Here is an 18,939-nt window from a genome sequence, read left to right as displayed (position 1 = left end):
GCCCTTCAAGAGTAGTTACGGCTACTCCATCAATTTGTGACTCCCACACTGGGGGTTAAGGCCAGTGGAATAGCAAAAATGGAGTCTGTTTCAACTTAACACTAATTTCACATGACCCTGCTGAGTTTGGGTTTCCCCATCTCCTTTCCCCTAGCAGCAAAAAATAAAACCTGTCAGAAACAGGGTTAGGTCTTCTGTATCTGCCTGCTATTTTTAAAGTTCTCCCAAGTCAGGGTCTGACTTTGCAAAAATCCAGTCCTAAGGTTGTCAGGCGTCTTAAAGCAGACTGTGTGTTGCTTCGTTTTTTAAAAAAAAAAGTGGAATATTAAATTGCATTTTGTCAGTAAAAAGCCTAGTAGCACATAAAATTTTTTTTAAATTATATTTATTACAATAACAGCATATTCTACAACATGCTGTTAATCCTCTGAGGATGAAAATAATGCACTGTGTTTTAAAAAAAGCAGCAATGTGTCAAAATGTACACAACAAAACTATCAAAAATAACTTGCAAAAACACATTATCCTTATTAGTTATTGGCAGTGATCATAATTACCATTTACTGTAAATACTTTTGCTCCAGATCAGTCCTTTAGTAATTACGGATCTCATTAATGATGTTGGTCAAGCTGAAGTTATTGGCATCACTTGATTATGTCTATCGGGCTCAGTTCTGAATGTATCGAGATCTTGAAGTGTAACAGGTTCACTCTAAGATACTAGCCTGACAGGTGCACTGGTACTGTCCTGCTGTGCAGGGCCTCTCAATGCATCCATCTGGAAAATCAGTTTCATTCTATAAAATTGTCCAACATTTTCACCCAGTCCCCTTTTATCTTGAAGCCAGTATGAAATCATACGGGAGCATTCCAGCAGCTGAAACTTGGAATCAATGGGATGAAATTCGGGCAGCTTCCACAACAGGTGGACAATCCGTTTCACCAGATCACCACTCACACGGTGAAGATGAAATTTACCCCCACAGTGTTTCAGTCCACACAGCAACATGGCTTTTACAAATTTTGTTTGATATGTTGGACAAAGGGCAGCAACAGAGGAGGGAGCACTGGCATTCATTGACTGAGACAGTGGGATCACTGCCTGGCTGCTAACCTGACAGAATGGATTGCCTGCCCATTATTGAATTGACCTAGTCTCCAGCCCATTGATTTCACAAACCAAATGAATAATTCTCCTCTAAGCATGTGAGCTTGTTTTGAGTTCCAGGATATGCCTATTTTACCCTCACTATACTAGTGGACTGCCTCTCCTCACCTTGTAGAGCACATCTCTGCACCCTTACCCTGTCAGTAGGCTGACCCTACATAAAATTTGAGGGCCTCTGCTCATCCCCACTCCCCACCACAGGACTCTCCTGAGCACTGCGTTCAATGTTTTCGACAGCATGATCATGCTGCAGCCCCACGATCAATGAGATGGTTCTGAGGCTGTGAATGGTGCCTGCAGCTCACCACTAGCGGTACCCATTTTAAGATGGAGACGAGGAGATTTCTTTTCCCTCAGTTGGCCGTTAGTCTGTGGAATTTTCTTGCCCAGACAGCAGTGGAGGCAGGATCATTGAACATTTTTAAGGCTGAGTTAGACAGATTCTTGATTGATAAGGGAGTCAAAGGTTATAAGGGATAGTGAAGTGAGTGAAGGCAAATATCTGCCCCAAAGTTTCAGAAACCCACAGGCGTAGTGGAATGTCCCAGCCATTAGAAATCCCAGCAAAATGGGTGAAATCAAGGTTTGAGTCACTAAGGGGAATGCAGGTGAATCCCCTGCAGCAGCTATAAATCTGCTAATTATTATTGATCGAAAACAATCCCTAGCTGTACTGATCTTGTCCTTCCTTCACATGACTAACCCCTATCCTGAACAAGAGTTTAGATGCACCTTTTGTTTCCAAACCTCCTGCAATAAAACAACATAGGCCTTTAAATAAGCCTCCGCAGCTATTACAGAATTCTCAGAAGCATTTCTTCGCTGCTCTCTTTAAACACATTTCAGACTGTGAGGAAAACAGAAACTAGGAGTGGAAATTGACGCTGACGGGATTTTACAGTCCAGCCAAAGCCAATGGACTTTTGGACGGCTTGCCACATTCTACGGCCCCTCCCCCGCCATGGCGGGGCTGGAAATTGCTGCCCCAGAGCTTAGAACAGGAAGAACAGGTGCAATTGTCTTTCACTCATTAAGTTAGTCACATGCCATGTTTCATTATCATTAACCCACAGATAAAATTTCCTCCTGAGTTTTGAATGATTGAAAACAGTTAACAGGATGGTCAACTCTTTTAACGACTTCAGCAGCAGTTGGAGGCCAGTGAGGAGAGTTCTATTTCTTTAAGCACTTGACAAGGTGGACGTGGGGAGGATGTTTCCTCTCGCAGGCGAGTCCAGAACTAGGGGGCACTGTTTTAAAAATAGGGGTCGAGCTGAGGACAGCGATGAAGAGAAATTTTTTCTCTCAGAGGGTGGTGAGACTTTGGGATTCTCTGCCTCAGAAGGTGGTGGAGGCGGGGTCATTGAATATTTTTAAGGCAGAGGCAGATAGATTCTTGTTAGGCAGGGGCATCAAAGGTTATCGGGGGTAGATGGGAATGTGGAAATCAAAACACAAACAGATAAGCCATGATCTTATTGAATGGCGGGGGAGGCTCGAGGGGCTGAATGGCTTACTCTTGCTTCTATTTCTTATGTTCTTACCTTCACTCATGCAAGGAGCTCTGCTTTGGCTGATTATAGAGCAGTGCAAATGGGCTGTATAATTCCAGTCCACTGTACAGCTCCAAAAATGTTATGTCACTTAGATGCATTTTATGGCACATGCCATAAAATGTTAGACTTCAGCTGGGCGAGGACCCCTCAGACCAGTTGCTTCTTTAATATTCTCCACTCTCAGCAGCATACAGAATGCTTAGTACAGCTGGGGAGTGAGATGCAACATGGTATAGAATGTCTGCAGACCAAAAAATAATTTGACAACTCACTTTTTTTTACAGAACACACAGCAGATGACCTAATGGCCTTTCACCAAGTGCAGAAATATCTAGAGAAAATTGCTGCTCTCATTATTTTGACACGTGCCTGCTCATCCTCCCTATGACTGAATTAAACAACGGGTTCCTGACAAAATGGTATGCGGTGCTGCTGAGTGAGGGGAGCAGCAGCTGAATCAGCTGAAGTGCTTGAGACACTGACAATCGGATCAGCTCAGTCGCTTGCCTCACTTTAATGGAGAAAGAGGTGTGAACGAGGAGCTCGTTTGGTGGAAATGTATATTTCTCCTTGTTTACACAATGTCACTTTTGATTAAGAACTCATACATCGGAAGTTTGCATGACACCAATCCTGGCATGATAGCGATCATTAAAGCCAGGATTTTACGCTCTTGGAGTGGGCACGCGGCAGACCTGAACTCGGGTGAAATTGCGCGAGAAGATGTCGGGCGGGCGTCCCAATGTCATCGTGCTGTCATGCTATATTACAGTCGGTGGGCACACACAGGAGCCGGGAGTGCGCCCGCTGACAATTAAAGGGCAATTAAGCCCCTTAAAAAAAAGCAATTGTCAGCAATTTTACGTGGCCCATGCAATTTTGCGGTCAGCGCACGGGCTATTCGCCAGGCAGCCATCACATTCTTAACTGAAACTCAATCCAGGGCGGGATAAAAGTCGACCAGAGCCATGGCAATTTGAGTAATAGGAGTTTAGGTGAGAGCTGGTTGGAGGTGTTTTCACATAGTTCATTACATTTTGTGTTTTCTAGAGGACTCTTTGGCTTCCAAGCATTTTTAGAGGCTTCAGTGCACATCCTGTGCCACCTTTATTTCAGCAAATGGGGATTGTCTACTTTGCTGGAGGGACCTTCTCTGGAGAAGAGGAGAGGGCCGGAAGGGAAAGGAAGCCTGTCCACAGGCAGCGTCCCATATTGCAACCTGTGGGAAGATAGATGCAGCCAGAGGGGGTGCAGGGCTAGCAGGAAGTGCAAGGCAGAAGGGTCCACAGGAGATGCTGTTATCCTGAAGCGAGAGCCTACAGGCAGCGCTCCAGCTGCCTGAACGTCTCTGAGGTCCAGTGGCAAAGGAGGCTCCACCTCTCCAGGGAGACTGTGATCTCCAGATGTCAGATGATTGACCCAGAGATCACTCCAAGCTGTGTAGGCGGCCACCCTGTGCCAATGGCTCTTAGGGTAACAGCGGCCCTGAACTTTCTGCCTCAGGTTCTTCCCAGGACTCAGTGGAGGATCTATGTGGTGTTTCCCAATCTGCTGCCCACAGCTACATCAAGCTTGTCACTGACGCCCTCTTCAGATGGGTCAATAACTTCATTCATTTCCACACCAACGAAGCCAGCCAGGCTGAGCGAGCCAGAGGCTTCACTGCAATTGTTGGGTTTCCCCACATTCAGCGAGCCATAGACTGCACGTATGTGGTCATAAAGGTGCCAGCGGGTGAGCTGAGTGCTTTTGTCAACAGAAAGGGGTTCTGCTCCACCAATGCCCAAATTTTTCATGACCACAGGACACAGATTTTTCAGGCCTGTGCCAGATACCCTGGCAGCTCCTATGATGTGCACATCCTGTGGCTCTTTGTCACTCCAGCTCGCTTGGATGGTTGGCTCCTGGGTGACATAGGCTATCCCCTGAAAAGGTGGCTCATGATGCCACTCAGACACCTAAGGACAGAAGTGGAGATGGGGTGCAATAGAAATCATGGCTCTGCAAGGGCAGTAATTGAGAGGAGCATTGGGCTGCTCAAGATGAGGTTCCACTGCCTGGACCGATCGGGGGACCACTGTAATACCCTCCAGAGCGCGTCTCGCTTATTGCCGTTGTGTGCTGTGCATTGCACAATCTGGCTCTGTCAAGGGGGATCCCATTGGAGGATGAAGACAGTGAGGCAGCTCCACAGGCCGCAGAGGACAACTCAAGTGATGGGTTTGAGGAGGAGCCGGAGGAGTCCCAAGGTGAGGACATGGCTGCAGAAGTGAGGAACCTGATGGGAGGCAGGGAAATAGGGGAAGCCTTGATTCTCTGTTCTTTCAGCTAGGCATCCAAGGCATGGCTTGAAAGTGAGGACAAGGATGACACCTCCTTACTGAATGTTCCTGATGAGACATCCTGTCACCCTTATCTCAAGTAATGAGCTCTGAAACAAAGTTTGCTGCCCTTCATGTCTGCCACAAGCCACTCCCATACCAAGCACCTATGAAAAACATGAAGCACGTTCAGGCCATAACACATAGTGAAATCTTAGTGATTAACACAATCTGTACGTAGAACATGTATTACCTGAAGTTGTATCACCCATGAAAACCCCTCTCGTGTTTACAGTGCCTTAAACATCTGCTTGCGAGAGCTGCACCTTGGTGCAACCACCCCTGTGCCACCCCACCCCCCCCCCCCACCCCCACCCAACCACCCTCACTGGCAGTGGCATTAGAGGCAGCCTGCTGACTGTGATGTCCTATCAACCCTGATGACCTTGGCAGATATTCTCCGGCTGGCTGAGTCTGTGTAGGCACCACCTGGGAGGGAGTATGCAGCACCATAACTGAGCACTCCTCAGTTGTCACTTCCTCATCAGATGCAATGGACACAGGCATAGGGGTGGGAGAGCTGCTGCTTTTGTCTGGAGCACCCTGAGAGGAGCCTGCAGATGAGACATGCAGCTCATCCATTAGCATGAGGTTGGTTTGAAACTCCCTGCTCACCATTGATGGACTGGCACCTTGCAGAGTGACTAGATGCCTCATCCAAGTCTCACACTGGCGTTGACCTGCTGAGGTCACTGCCGATGTGGGCTTGTCGATCTGTCACACCTCTGAATCTTTTGTAAATAAACAAATGGGCATTGAAAAAGCACATTAAAGAATTTATTACAAAGTAATAAAGATGTCAATCAAACAAAGCTTGCACTCCTCTGCAAGATATATCAACAGATCCATGTTGAGCTAAGTGCATTAGCCATTCTTGGAGCTCAGCCAAGCATTTATAATGAAGCCATCTGGAAAAAACAGATGGCTAAGAGCTTGATAGAGGGGTGAGGGTTAGGGAGACTAACAGCCATGGAAAAGATTGGGCTGGTGTCCCAGGAAGCCAAGGCAGGCCTTCTAATCAGCCTGCCTCAGCACCCACCTGTTACCGTCACTGCCTTGGGCCTGCCTAAGGAGGCAGCAGCCCTGAACCTTGCCTGCCTATCTCACACAGAGACAAAAATTCTGTGGGAGAGGGAGGAGGTGATAGGTTCAGGATTATGAAATTAGGAAACGGCTCAACTCGCATTTCTTGAAGCAGAGGGGAAGATCCAGCCCAATATTTCAGGTCTTATGACCCTTCATTAGAACTCTTAAAAGGGCACCCTGGCATTGTGTATTGGTGAAAACAGCGGCGTTGCCATCATGGTATCTGCTCCCTCACTCCAGTGATGTAAGTACACAATCGGGCACACTTTCTGACAGAGATGGATGGGCTGATAGTCTTAGCTGAAGAGGGATGCGAGATGGCATAGGCCATTTGGACTGAATGGTCTGTTTTTTTGCTGTAAAATTCGATGTAATTCTATGCAAAATCTTGAAACTATCCTGGAACTAGGTTTTCCACTTGCTAGCAGCTATCAAAAGTCACTGCTGTGGGAAACCTTAATGGTGGGGAAAGGAGGGAGGGGGTACATTTTATGGCCTCTTGTCGGGCACATAAAATAAAACAGGTGATTGGCCCAACGCCTGCCCACCGACCCCTGAGCTGACCCCCATATCATGGGCCAGCCCTCCCGCTTTGGCTTATTGAGGCTATATACTGCATTTTGGTGTTGCTGGGGCTGCTCACCTGACAGCCAATCAGATTGGCCGGCAGGTCTTGAGGGCAGGACTTCGGGTGGTGGAGGGGTGGAAGTTCCTCTCTTGACTTGTTAAGGCCACCCCCAGCATGTTATTGCAGCCGGGCAGCCCTTCTTAAAGTCAGCGAGCTACTGACTGACGTTTATAGCTGGAGTGGGGTGCAATGAGCAATACACCCCCTCTCTCCTACATAAAATTCACCCCAGGAGCATTATTGCAGAAAGTAAGCTTTTCTGTTGGACTGGCTACAGGCATTGGGAGTTGGCAGCCTTTCCACATAGGCCACTGGTGCACTGCTGGGGAAACACCGCAGCACAATCTCAAAAGTGACTTTGCATTAATTATATATTCACAGTCTGTTACTACGGATATGTAGATTGTGTGGATGCACAATCCCCTGCTGCTATCAAATCCATCCAGAAGTATAGGTTTCACTGTAAGCAGCTCAGTCGTATAAACACAGGGTATAATGCAGCTACTGACTTTGGCAGCCAGCCCTACGTCCTCATCATTGTTGACATGCATCCATAACATATCATTCAAGCACTCACCACAGGCCACCGGTATCACCAGCAGAATTTTCATTGTTCAATTCATGATAAAATGAGGGGCTTCATTTCAACCCTCCCCGGTCCCCCCACCCCTAAAAGCAGAGAACAGGAGCAATCCTCTTTGAATGAAGCAGCATAAAAGTATGTCATGGTGGCTCAGCGATCTGACCTCTTTCCTCGTTTCTGTCAGATTGGGTTTTGATTGATTTCTATCCACTCCCAACCCAACTCAAAGGACTATTCAATGCTTGAATTTTACACTTGCACAGGAGTTTGCTGTCATTTATTAGGGATTACTTTTAATAAATAGCACTTGTAATTCAGCAGACCCGATAAGATCTCCACACTCTCGTTCATGATGGCCCTTCAAACTTCACAATTAAGTTGTCCAGCAGGCATGCACCCTGCTGCAGCTGTTCTGTTAATCTCATTTTGCACCACAAATGAGCATAGGCACTGTGTTTGACATGGGGTTTTAACACCAAAGAAGGCGATTCTGTGACATCAAATGAGCCTAATTGGTTGTGCGATCAGGCGTTCACTTAAACCGCGGAGCTCATCCACAGATCCCTGCAACTGCAGTCTCGAGTTTGTCGCCACATGGAGAGAGAGAGAGAGAGAGAGAGATAAAAGCACTGAAGGAAGGGATTCAATGCACAATATGGATAACCTCACAGTCACACACAAAAGGCAATTGAGAACCACAAAGAATGAGCTTGGGCGCTGGAAAAATTGATGGCTGTTAATAGTGCTAATGAGGTCTAATTGTGACCAATCTGTCAAAGAGGGGATGAGGAGGGCTGCTTTAAAGTGTCATCAGGTGTTTAGTGAGATGAAGTTCATTGTCTTCAGTGTTTACTCAGCCAATCAATTCCAGTGTGCATTGGTGTCTTCAACCCGACACAGCGAGGTGCCTCTTTTTAGCAGGTTTCTTTTTCTTTCTCAATAAAACCTTACTTTTCGATTGATTTGGGACATCGCAAACAAAGCCTGTGTTCAACCAGCTACTGATGTGTGAAATTGGGAAATTCAGCATAAAAGGATTACATTTTGGTGTAAGAGATAAAGCGTGCCACTCAGACCGCAGACATGATCAGCGCTTGTGATTTATGCAGCTGAACCATTAGGTATTCTGTCTTTTACATCTCTTGTAAATTTTAACCCTCACCAAATAAACAGGAACTCCACATGGTAATAAATACTGTGACTGCCTCTTTAAGGGCTTTTAGTGGTGCCCAATTTAAATCTTTAGATGTGACTCTGTAGATGCCAATGTCCAATGGATTTTGTAAAATTTACGTTTGGATATAGCAAAAAGTTCATAAACTGTAATGCAAATCATATGTTGAGCCAGAATTTTTCGCTCAGCATGCGGGCGCGCACCCGACATGCTCGAGTGTAAAATAGCACGCGATATTTCGCTCGGCAGGCGTGAGCGGGAGGCGGAGCCGCGCCCTCCATCAATTACGAGACCAGTTAAGGCCATTAAAAAGGCAATTAAGCTGTATCTTATGTTGCCCGTGCGATTTTGTGCTCGTCGCACGGGCAAAGCAGGCAGTCGACAATTTAATTGTGAGGTGATGCATTTTGGTAGGAAGAACGTGGACAGACAATGTAAAATAAGGAGTGAAATTTTGAAGGGAGTGCAGGAGCAGAAAGACCTGGGTGCATATGTGCATAGTTCATTAAAGGTGGCAGGACAGGTGGAGAGAGTGGTTAATAAAGCATATAGTATCCTGGGCTTTGTTAATAGGGGCATAGAGTACAAGAGCAAGGAGGCTATGCTGAATTTATATAAGACACTCGTTTGACCTCAGCTGGAATATTGTGTACAATTCTGGGCACCATATTATAGGAAGGATGTGAACACGTTGGAGAGGGTGCAGAAGAGGTTTACAAAAATGCTTCTAGGGATGAGAAACTTCAGTTACGAAGATAGATTGCAGAGGTTGGGACTGTTCTCCTTGGAGAGGAGAAGGCTAAGAGGAGATTTGATGGAGATGTTCAAAATCATGAGGGGTTGAACAGAGTAGATAGGGAGAAGCTGTTCCCACTCATAAAAGGATCAAGAATGAGAGGGCACAGATTTAAAGTAATTTGCAAAAGATGCAAATGTGACGTGAGATAAAACTTTCTCACACAGTGAGTAGGTAGGGTTTGGAATGCACTGACTGGAAGTGTGATGGAGGCAGGTTCAATTGAGGTTTTCAAGAGAGCATTAGATGATTTTTTGAATAGAAGCAACGTGCAGGGGTACGGAGAAAAGGCAGGGCAATGGCATTAAGTCATAATGCTCATTTGGAGAGCTGGTGCATACACGATGGGCCGAATGGTCTCCTCCTGTGCCATTAAAATTCTGTGCTTCTGTGAATATCAAAAATCTCATCCGAGAGTGGGATAAAAAGTGTCAGCAGCATTGCCATTGTGAGTACTGAGGAATTTTGGAGATTGTTTGCTGCTGGTTGCTTCTTGGTACTTGGCGGCTTCATCTCTGTTTGGGGCTTCATTCTTAGCATTCAATTCAGGACTCATTAGTAGCTGCAAGGCCCCTGGAGGATTCAGAACGTGTGGGCCCTTCCAGGTATCAGGCGGTCTTCCATTACCCTGGTAATAGGGATTGTGGTCTCTGCTGGAGGCGCCTCCTCTGAGGAGGAAGAGAGGAGCAGAAGGGAGAGGAGGCCACGTGTTCCAGTGCAGCCACCAGGGGTGGGACCTGTGGGAGGAGAGGTGCAGGCAGATGGGGAGCAGGGCCAGCAGGTAGTCCAAGGTGTAAGGTGCTGCAAAAGACACCACTATCCTGCTGCCAGGATTTACAGGCGGCAATGCAGCTACCTCAATATGTCTGAGGTGCAATGCCGAAGGAGGCTCCGCCTCTCTAGGGGGACTGTGACCTCCATTTGTCAGATGATTGGGCCTGAGATCAGCTCCAACTGTGTGGGTAGACACCCCATGCCAGTGACTCTAAAGGTCACAGTGGCCCTCAACTTCTATGCCTCCGGCATCTTCCAGGGCTCAGTGGGGGATCTGTGTGGAGTGTCCCAATCAGCTGTCCACAGTTGTGTTAAGCTGGTCACAGAAGCTTTGTTCAGATGGGTACTGACCTTTATTCTTTACCGTACAGATGAGGCCAGCCAGGCTGAGTGAGCCTGAGGCTTTGCAGCGATTGCTGGGTTCCCCCGAGTCCAGGGTGCCATGTGTACACATGTACCACTGTACACATGTGGCCATCAAGGCGCCAGCAGGTCAACCAGGTGCCTTCGTCAACAGGAAGGGCTTCCACTCCATGAACATGGAGATAGTGTGTGATCAAAATATGCATATTCTGCAAGTCTGTGCAAGGTACCCTGGCAGCTCCCATGATACTTATATCCTGAGACACTCTCAGGTGCCGAGGCTCTTCAGTGCTCCAGCCCGACTGGATGGATGGCTGCTGGGTGACAAGGGCTATCTGTTGAAGAGGTGGCTCATGACGCCTCCCTGCCACCCAAGAACAGAGGCAGAGTAGCATTACAATACAAGCCATGCCTCCACAAGGGCGGTGGTAGATAGGACCACAGGTCTTCTCAAGATGTGCTTCCGATGCCTGGACCATTCAGGGGGTGCACTACAATACCCCCCAGAGCAGGTGTCACTGCACTGATAGTGGTGGCATGCAATGCTTTCTACGATCTGGCACTGGCAAGGGGGGTCCCACTGGAGGAATAAAATCTTGATGCAGCTGCATAGGCCACAGAAAATGAATCCAGTAGTGAGTCAGAAGTGGAGCACGGTGAGGAGAATGCTGAGGGCATGGAGGCAGACCTCAGTAACCTCCATGGAGGCAGGACACCAGGGACACCTTGATCCAATGCTCCCTCAGCTACGCTACCAAAGATCTGCTTCCACCACATAGAGGCTGCTGCCTCTAACCTGGCTGTCTGAAGTGACTCTTTCATTTGCACCCAAAGTCCGCTCAATGTCTGTGCAATAAAGTATCCAGCCACTCACGTCCAGCATTACATACCGGCGTACCCTACACCAGAAAGAAAAAGGTGAAGCATACTCAGACCATCAGAACCAAAACAAATTGAATGTTATTGTCACTTTGAATGCATAATGATATTACCATTACTGGTGTTGATGTCCACACCAGCAGACATATACACCAAACATAAATGAACAGCAAACCACCCGTGAACTGTCCCTCTTGTGCCCTTGGTGCCTTTAACTTTCGTTTCCGTGTGCAACGTCTTGGTCCCCCGTGCCCCCTCCCCCGCCACCCCACCACCCCCTCGCTTGCACTGGCATTGGAGACAGCTTGCTGACTCTGCTGTCTTGTTGGCCTTGATGCTCTTGGTGGTCGTCCTCTGGCCAATGGAGCCTGTGCTAGCCCCGCCTGGGAGGGAGCGGCCAATGCCACAGCTGGCATCTCCCCAGTCATCGCAGCCTCATCAGATGCCATGGTCACTGGCAGGGGGGCAGAGGAGCTCCTGCCCTTATCCAGAGAGCCCTGAGGGGAGCCCGCAGAGATGACAAGCAGCTCGTGCGCCAATATGAGGTCACTCTGGACCTCCCTGCTCACCATTGGGCACCTAACTGGGGTACTGGGTGCCTCATCCATCTGCCACCTGAGGTCATTACCTGTGTGAGGGCTTGCAGGTCCAAGCGCAGCCCCAGGAACCCTTTATTCTGTCCCTGGAGCTGCCTCTCCATGAGAGTCACTATGGTCTCATTGGAAGAGGCAGTGCACTCGGCCATGAGGGTCAATGCAGTGCTCATGCTCTGCATGAACTCCACCACAACAGAGACCATGGCACGCAGATCCTCATGGATCCCTACCAGAACCTCCTGCACATCCCGCTGGACATCCAGCATCTGCCGCCTAATGGATGACTCCAGAGGGTCATCATCTGCCTTCGACTCAGCATTGTTCTGGTCCCCAGCAGTCCTCTGACGGCTGGCGCCCTGGGCACTCTCTGCCTCCACCTACACCTCAAGCGAGGTGAAGTGCTCTCACCAATGTGCACCGACATTCTAGCCACCAATCTAATGCCCACCAAGGTGCTGGTATCTGCGCTGGTGCCTGGTTCAGAGAGCGGATGTGAAGCGGGTGCAAATGAAGCCCACGTGGTCCTCTGGCATTAGGGCTGGTCCTTCGGGGTCCAGAGAGCGAGTGCATACTGGTGAATCTAAAAGGGAGAAAAATGACATGTCATTAGTTAAATTAATCACACTGTCACTGTGTATGCCAGGCACCCTGGTGAGACAATGGAGATCTGCATCACGGTGCTATCATCTTTCAACGGTCAATGGGGACTCCAGGTTTGAGGCTGCCACCAATGAAGACACTACACTAGAATGGTTGTGAAACTCTTACCTCTGTGCACTGCGCTCTTACCTTTGTCTGGCACCCTCACCTCTTCACGCCCAGTTACACATGGAGAGTGCCAGCTCTCTAGCTCAAGAGTATCCTGATCGAACCTGGTCAGCAGCAGCAGGTTGGCTGGGCCTCTGCCTGTACGTGACCTCTCCAATTGGTTATGGCTTGTCTTCTCCTGAAAGGACAGAGGAGCATTGATTAGTCCACTCTCTACCTGCAGCGCCATAGCTGAAGGACACATTGCAGGGCATATCCAAGTCATGGCCCTCGAGCCGCAAGGCACTCAGTCCAAGCAGCCAGGGCACATCCCCTTGGCCAGCTCTGGCGTCATTGACAATTGGCACTCAGACTGTAACACTCCTGAGGTCTACGGGGGGGACGGCCACACCTTAACACTTCTGCGCACTGACCCATGCCAACATGGTACTCACCCTTCCTGAGCGTAGCAGGTCATTAAACCTCTTCCGGCACTGCAACCATGTGCGCCGCACCACATCATGGCTGCTAACCAGCGCTGCAACCTCCTCCCATGCCCTCTGTGAGGTGCAGTGGCCGCCTCCTCCCATCTCTGGGAACAAGGGTGTCCCTCCTGGCAGCCACCTCCTCCAGGAGGATCGCGAGGCAGTCATCCGAAAAGTAGGGAGCCGGGTGCTCACCCGACCTGCCCTCCCGCCTGGTGTGTCCAGCCACACTCGACTCCATAACCTGAATATTGACAATGCAAAGGAGAAATTCTTCCAGGGGGTGCCTGTGCGATTTTTAACTGGTGCTGGGTCACCATTGGACCCAGTGACTGACAGGCACCCGCCCCTTCCTGACCAATGAGGAGCCGCGTTTCACACTGGGCAGGTCTTAATTGGCCCACCAGCGTAAAATCGAGTTCGGTGGCCAATCGCAGAAGGCAGGGCGTTTTATAGCCGCTCTGGGGCCTGCCAACTGAGCCCATCCATCAACCTCCAAATTCTGCCCTTGCTGTGGTTTCATAATTTGCTACACGTTGGTTTGTCGCAATTCTGCTAACATTCTGCTAACTTGCACATCCATGAATCTTAGATCGAATAATGTCTTAAAGCGCCAAAATAAGTCAAATAATCAATAATCTACTGATATTGCCATAAGTGAAGGTGGTACTCGTTCAAATTACACATTGTGAGTATAGTGTACAAATGATTAATATGGTCATGAGCTTTCCTTTGCTATTTTAACAAGGGCATTAGCCTGTTAAATATTTAAAAGTTAATGCCTCATTTGCAAACAAACACAAAAGCAACACAAGCAAATGTAATTAAATGTTCATATGCTAATAATCGTACAGCAAAATCTCAAGATTGATGTCTGTTGTCAGGCACAAAACGTTAGCAGCAAGGGCCGAATTTGGGAAGAATGCCCTGTATCCCAGTAATGCCTGAAAAACACAAAATGGGACGAACAATTTTTCAGGCATCCCTGGCAGCTGTCTAAAACAGGCATCAACTGCACTACCCTCACCTACACAACTAGTCACCTCCTCGAAAAATTCAATCAAATTTGTTAGACATTATTTCCCCCTGACAAAGCCATGCTGACTATCCCTGATTAACCCCTGCCTCTCCAAGTGGAGATTAATCCTGCCCCTCAGAATTTTTTCCAATAGTTTCCCTACCACTGATGTTAGACTTACTGGCCTGTAATTACCGGGTTTATCCCTACTACCCTTCTTGAATAATGGTACCATGTTCGCTGTCTTCTAGTCCTCTGGCACCTGTCTTGTGGCCAGGGAGGATTTGAAAATTAGTGTCAGAGCTCCTGCAATCTCCTCCCTTGCCTCACATAGCAGCCTGGGATACATCTCATCTAAGCCTGGGGACTTATCCACTTTTAAGCCCACTAAAACCGCTAATACCTCCTCCCTTTCAATGTTAATTTGTTCAAATATATCACAGTCCCCCTCCCTGATTTCTACACCTACATTGTCCTTCTCCAGAGTGAACACAGATCAGGTAATCATTTAAAACCTCACCTACATCCTCCAGCTCCACACACAGATTGCCGCTTTGATCCTTAATTGGCCCTATTCTTTCCCTGGTTATCCTCTTGCCCTTAATATATTTATAAAATGCCATGGGATTTTCCTTTATTTTGCCCACCAGTGGTTTTCATGCCCCCTCTTCGCTCTCCTAATTACTTTTTAAGTACCCCATACATTTTTTATACTCCTCTCAGGCTCCCACTGTTTTCAGCCCTCTATCTGCCATAATCCTCCTTTTTTTCCTTATCCAATCCCCTATATCCCTTAGATAAAAGCACTAGCAAAAACGGGGTAGACCATTTAGGACTGAGATGAAGAGTCATACGGACTCGAAACATTAACTCTGTCTTCCTCTCCACAGATGCTGTCAGACCTGCTGAGTTTTTCTAGCTATTTTTGTTTTTGCCTCTAAATCCCTTGATATCCAGGGTTCCCTGGACTTGTTGGTCCTACCCTTCAGCTTTATAGGAACATGTTGGCCCTGAACTCTCACTATTTCCTTTTTGAATGACTCCCACTGGTCTGATGTAGACTTTCCTACAAATAGCTGCTCCCAGTCCACTTTGGCCAGATCCTGTATTCATATTGAAATCGGCCTTCCCCCAATTCATGACGTTTATTTCCGGTCCATCTTTGTCCTTTTCCAAAACTACCTTAAATCTTACCGAGTTGTGGTCACTATTCCTGAAATGCTCCCCCACTGACACTTCTACCACTTGCCCAGCTTCATTCCCTAAGATTAGGTCCAGTACCGCCCTTCTCTTGTAGGACTTTCTAAGTGCTGGCTCAAAAAGCTCTCCTGGATGCACTTTAAGAATTCCACCCCCTCTAAGCCTTTGACACTAAGATTATCCCAGTTAATATTGGGCAAGTTGAAATCCCCTAACTATTATTATTCTATTATTTTTATACTTCTCTGAGGTTTGCCTACATATCTGCTCCTCTATCTCCAGCTGACTGTTTGGAGGCCTATAGTACATTCCCAGCAAAGTAATTGCCTCCCTTTTTGTTTTTAAGTCCTACCCATATGGCCTTATTTGAGGAACCTTTTAAGATACCATCCCTCCTCACTGCAGTAATTGACTCCTCGATTAATAGTGCAATGCTGCCTCCACTTTTACATCCGCTCCCCGCACCCCCCCACCACCACCCCCCCCACCCCCCCACCACCTCCCCCCACCCCCCCACCCCTTCCCGCCTGGTCACACCTGAAGATTCTATACCCTGGAATATTGAGCTGCCAGTCCTTCCCTTCCCTCATCCATGGCTCTGTGATAGTAACAATATCATATTCCCATGTGTTAATCAGCACCCTCAATTCTCATCTGTCTTACTTGTAAGACTTCTTGCGTTAAAATAGATGTAATCCAGCCTTGCATTATTCCCTTGTGCCTTAAAAGGTCTATATTTGCTCTGCCTTCCAGACTGACTTAGTTTCTCTTCTATATTTGGCTGTGCATCACCTCCTAATATACCTCCACTCTGTATCCCATCCCCCTGCCAAATTAGTTTAAACCACACACCCCGCAACAGCACTAGCAAGCCTCCCCGTAAGGGTGTTGGTCCCGTTCCGGTTCAGGTGCAACCCGTCTGACTTCTCCAGGCCCCACCTTCACCAGAAACAGACCCAGTGATCCAGGAAACTAAAGCCCTTCCTCCTGCAACATCTCTTCAGACAAGCATTCATCCTCTCTATCCTCCTATTCCTATACTCACTAGCACGTGGCACAGGGAGTAATCCAGAGATTACAACCCTTGAGGTCCTGCTTTTTAATCTGCTACCTAACTCCCTAAATTCTTGTTGCAGGACCTCATCCCTCTTTCTACCTCCCTCGTTTGTTATTTAGATCTTCAGCCTATGTAATTTATCTTCTTTATATTAAACAATTAGCTTGGAATTTTAAAAAAAATTGCCAAAGAACAGCTGCATTTCAACATTAATTAATTGCATGATCAATCAGAAAACAAATCTGTGTAATGTCTCTGGAAGAGACGAACAAGAATTTTTCCTAAAACACTAACTACTTAAAGTTATATTCTCTGCCCTTAAACAAATATTTTCTTAGATCCCACCCTGCCTTGTTTCTTTCTTGTTATTGTACTTACAGCCATCGCAGGCTATGGACTTATCTCCATCATCAAATGTGCTCTGTGACTGGCCAGCAAGAGGCCCAATTCAAGGGGAATAACCCAGCTGATGCCAATGTTTTCTCTCCAAGACAAGCACCTTGCATCAGCATGTTACTCCCCTTATTGTTTCACTGAGAATTAGCAACAACTCACCTGACCGTACTAGGGAGGTCTTGGCCACACAAACCTCTGTTGTTTCTGACCCAGGAGCTGTTTGGCCTTCTTCAGTCTCATGGAACTGAAAGAAAAAAGAATAGTTGAGAGTTATTAACTTCTCAGATCCTCTGGACACCCCAAAATGCATGAATTACTTTTTGACGTGCTTTCGTTGTTGTTTAGTACACAAATGCATTCGTCAACTTACGCACAACAAGGTGTCTCATACAGCAAGTGATCATTTCATCCACCTTTGGTTGAGGAATATCTACCAGTGCCATTGGATCTTTTGCATCATCTGAACAGACCAGTTTAAACTCATCATATTCACTTCTTTCACTTGGAAGACAGGGACCTAGACATTCGATCGAGACTTGCCAGATTTTTTCTACAGGTTCCCTCACAAGGGAGTGGGAATAATTGGATAGCTCTACCAAAGAACTAGACAGGCATGATGGGCTCAGTGGCCCCCTTCTTTGCTGTATCTTTCTATGATTCTATGGGCGAAATCGTCTCAGATTTGCACTAAGTGCGGTAGCGGGCAGGAGAAACAACCTTTTACCCGCCGGCTGCCATGGTGGCTTTTCACGCTGTATTGGCCTAAACTAGCCGCATTAATTATGCATTCCCGGGATACACGCTGCTTCCATGGCTTTGATTCACCTGCCACGCCCTCACCTCGCCACTTCATCACGCCAGGCACCACATTTAAAATACAGCCATCTTGAAGCCACTAGCACAGATCATCATGTGCCCCCACACACACCCTGGGATACCCCCTTCCCCAGTACAGCCCTCACCCTGCAGCCTCTTCTCTTGTCTGAGGCCATTTCTCCCCCTTCCCCAAGCAAGCTCTAGCCCTGTAGCCAGTGAAAAGCCATCCACATATGCCTGATCTTTCAGGGAGAGACCTGTCATGGGCCCCCCTAAAAGTGATGTGGCGCTGTCTGTAAAGCCTGGCGCTGATGACCACGAGTGCTGAAGCAAGGTAGGCAAACAAACCTTGAAGTCCCGAGCGAAGTGCAGCCTGCCAAGTGCATGCCAGCCAGACCCGCACTGTTCAAGTCCTGGAGTCAGACTACAAACCTATATCCTTCCGACCCAGACGCATGAGTGTGATCACTGAGCTAAGCTTACACTCAGTAACTTGATTCAGGGATTCAAAGTATGTAGTAAATAAGCGAAAGGTCATCAGTTTATAACTACCATCTGAGCTCCAAGCTAAGATTACAGCCTTGAATTGCATTCTACCTGTTACTTACTGTCCATTTTATTTAATTTTGAGTCTACTTTTTGTTGATAGTGTCTCTTAGTATAGATTCCAACATTTGGCCCCCGTTGTGTTGTTTACACATGAACAATGTGCAAAATGAAAGATTGATTATTGTGACATTATTGCAGCAAGTTTATTGAGAAATAATTTGTGGCTGATCCTTAGGAATTATGGTCCAAATATAATTTCTGTAGGACAGCATATCGACTGGATCTTGTTACAAGGCAATAATACATTGAATATGTTGACATAGTTTGGATAGTTTATCAACATTATTTGAATTCCAAGATGCCTTATATCTGTGAAACAGACTCCAACCTTTATAACATATTAGGGTGGAGTCTAGGAAGTAGATCAACCTAAAATCTTTTTGATGGGCTTCCCTATGGCCAGTTACAGTAGTTATGACAGACAGTGGTAGATGGTAAGCCCGCAACATGAGTCATGTGATTTGAGCTCTGGTGCTGTTGTGCCACATTGATCTGAAGCACAGAGACATTGGACTTTGTGTCAATGCCGGGGAATAATACACTGTGCATATTTGCCTGTGGAGGAGAGTGTTGCCTGTGGAGGAGCAATTGCATTGTAACGCATCCATACAACCTCTTTCGGTCTCA

General features: G+C 47.3%; 1 long non-coding RNA gene across 2 annotated transcripts in view; it reads right to left on the bottom strand.

Annotated features, from left to right (window-relative positions):
• LOC144680362 (uncharacterized) overlaps positions 1–18,101 on the bottom strand; it is a 195,222-nt gene extending 177,121 nt beyond the window's left edge. For both annotated transcript variants that reach the window (XR_013576550.1, XR_013576549.1), the window contains exons 1-2: positions 18,052–18,101; positions 17,047–17,131 (exon numbers count right to left, since the gene is read on the bottom strand). This is a non-coding gene — a long non-coding RNA (uncharacterized LOC144680362). The remainder of the gene's footprint in view (positions 1–17,046; positions 17,132–18,051) is intronic.
• Between the last annotated feature and the right edge of the window lie 838 nt (positions 18,102–18,939).

The sequence above is a fragment of the Cetorhinus maximus genome, chromosome 5 (genome assembly GCF_964194155.1).
Source record: "Cetorhinus maximus chromosome 5, sCetMax3.hap1.1, whole genome shotgun sequence".
Classification (NCBI taxonomy): Eukaryota; Metazoa; Chordata; class Chondrichthyes; order Lamniformes; family Cetorhinidae; genus Cetorhinus; species Cetorhinus maximus.
Note: the sequence above shows the minus strand (reverse complement) of the source record. Positions and strands in the feature narration are given on the sequence as shown.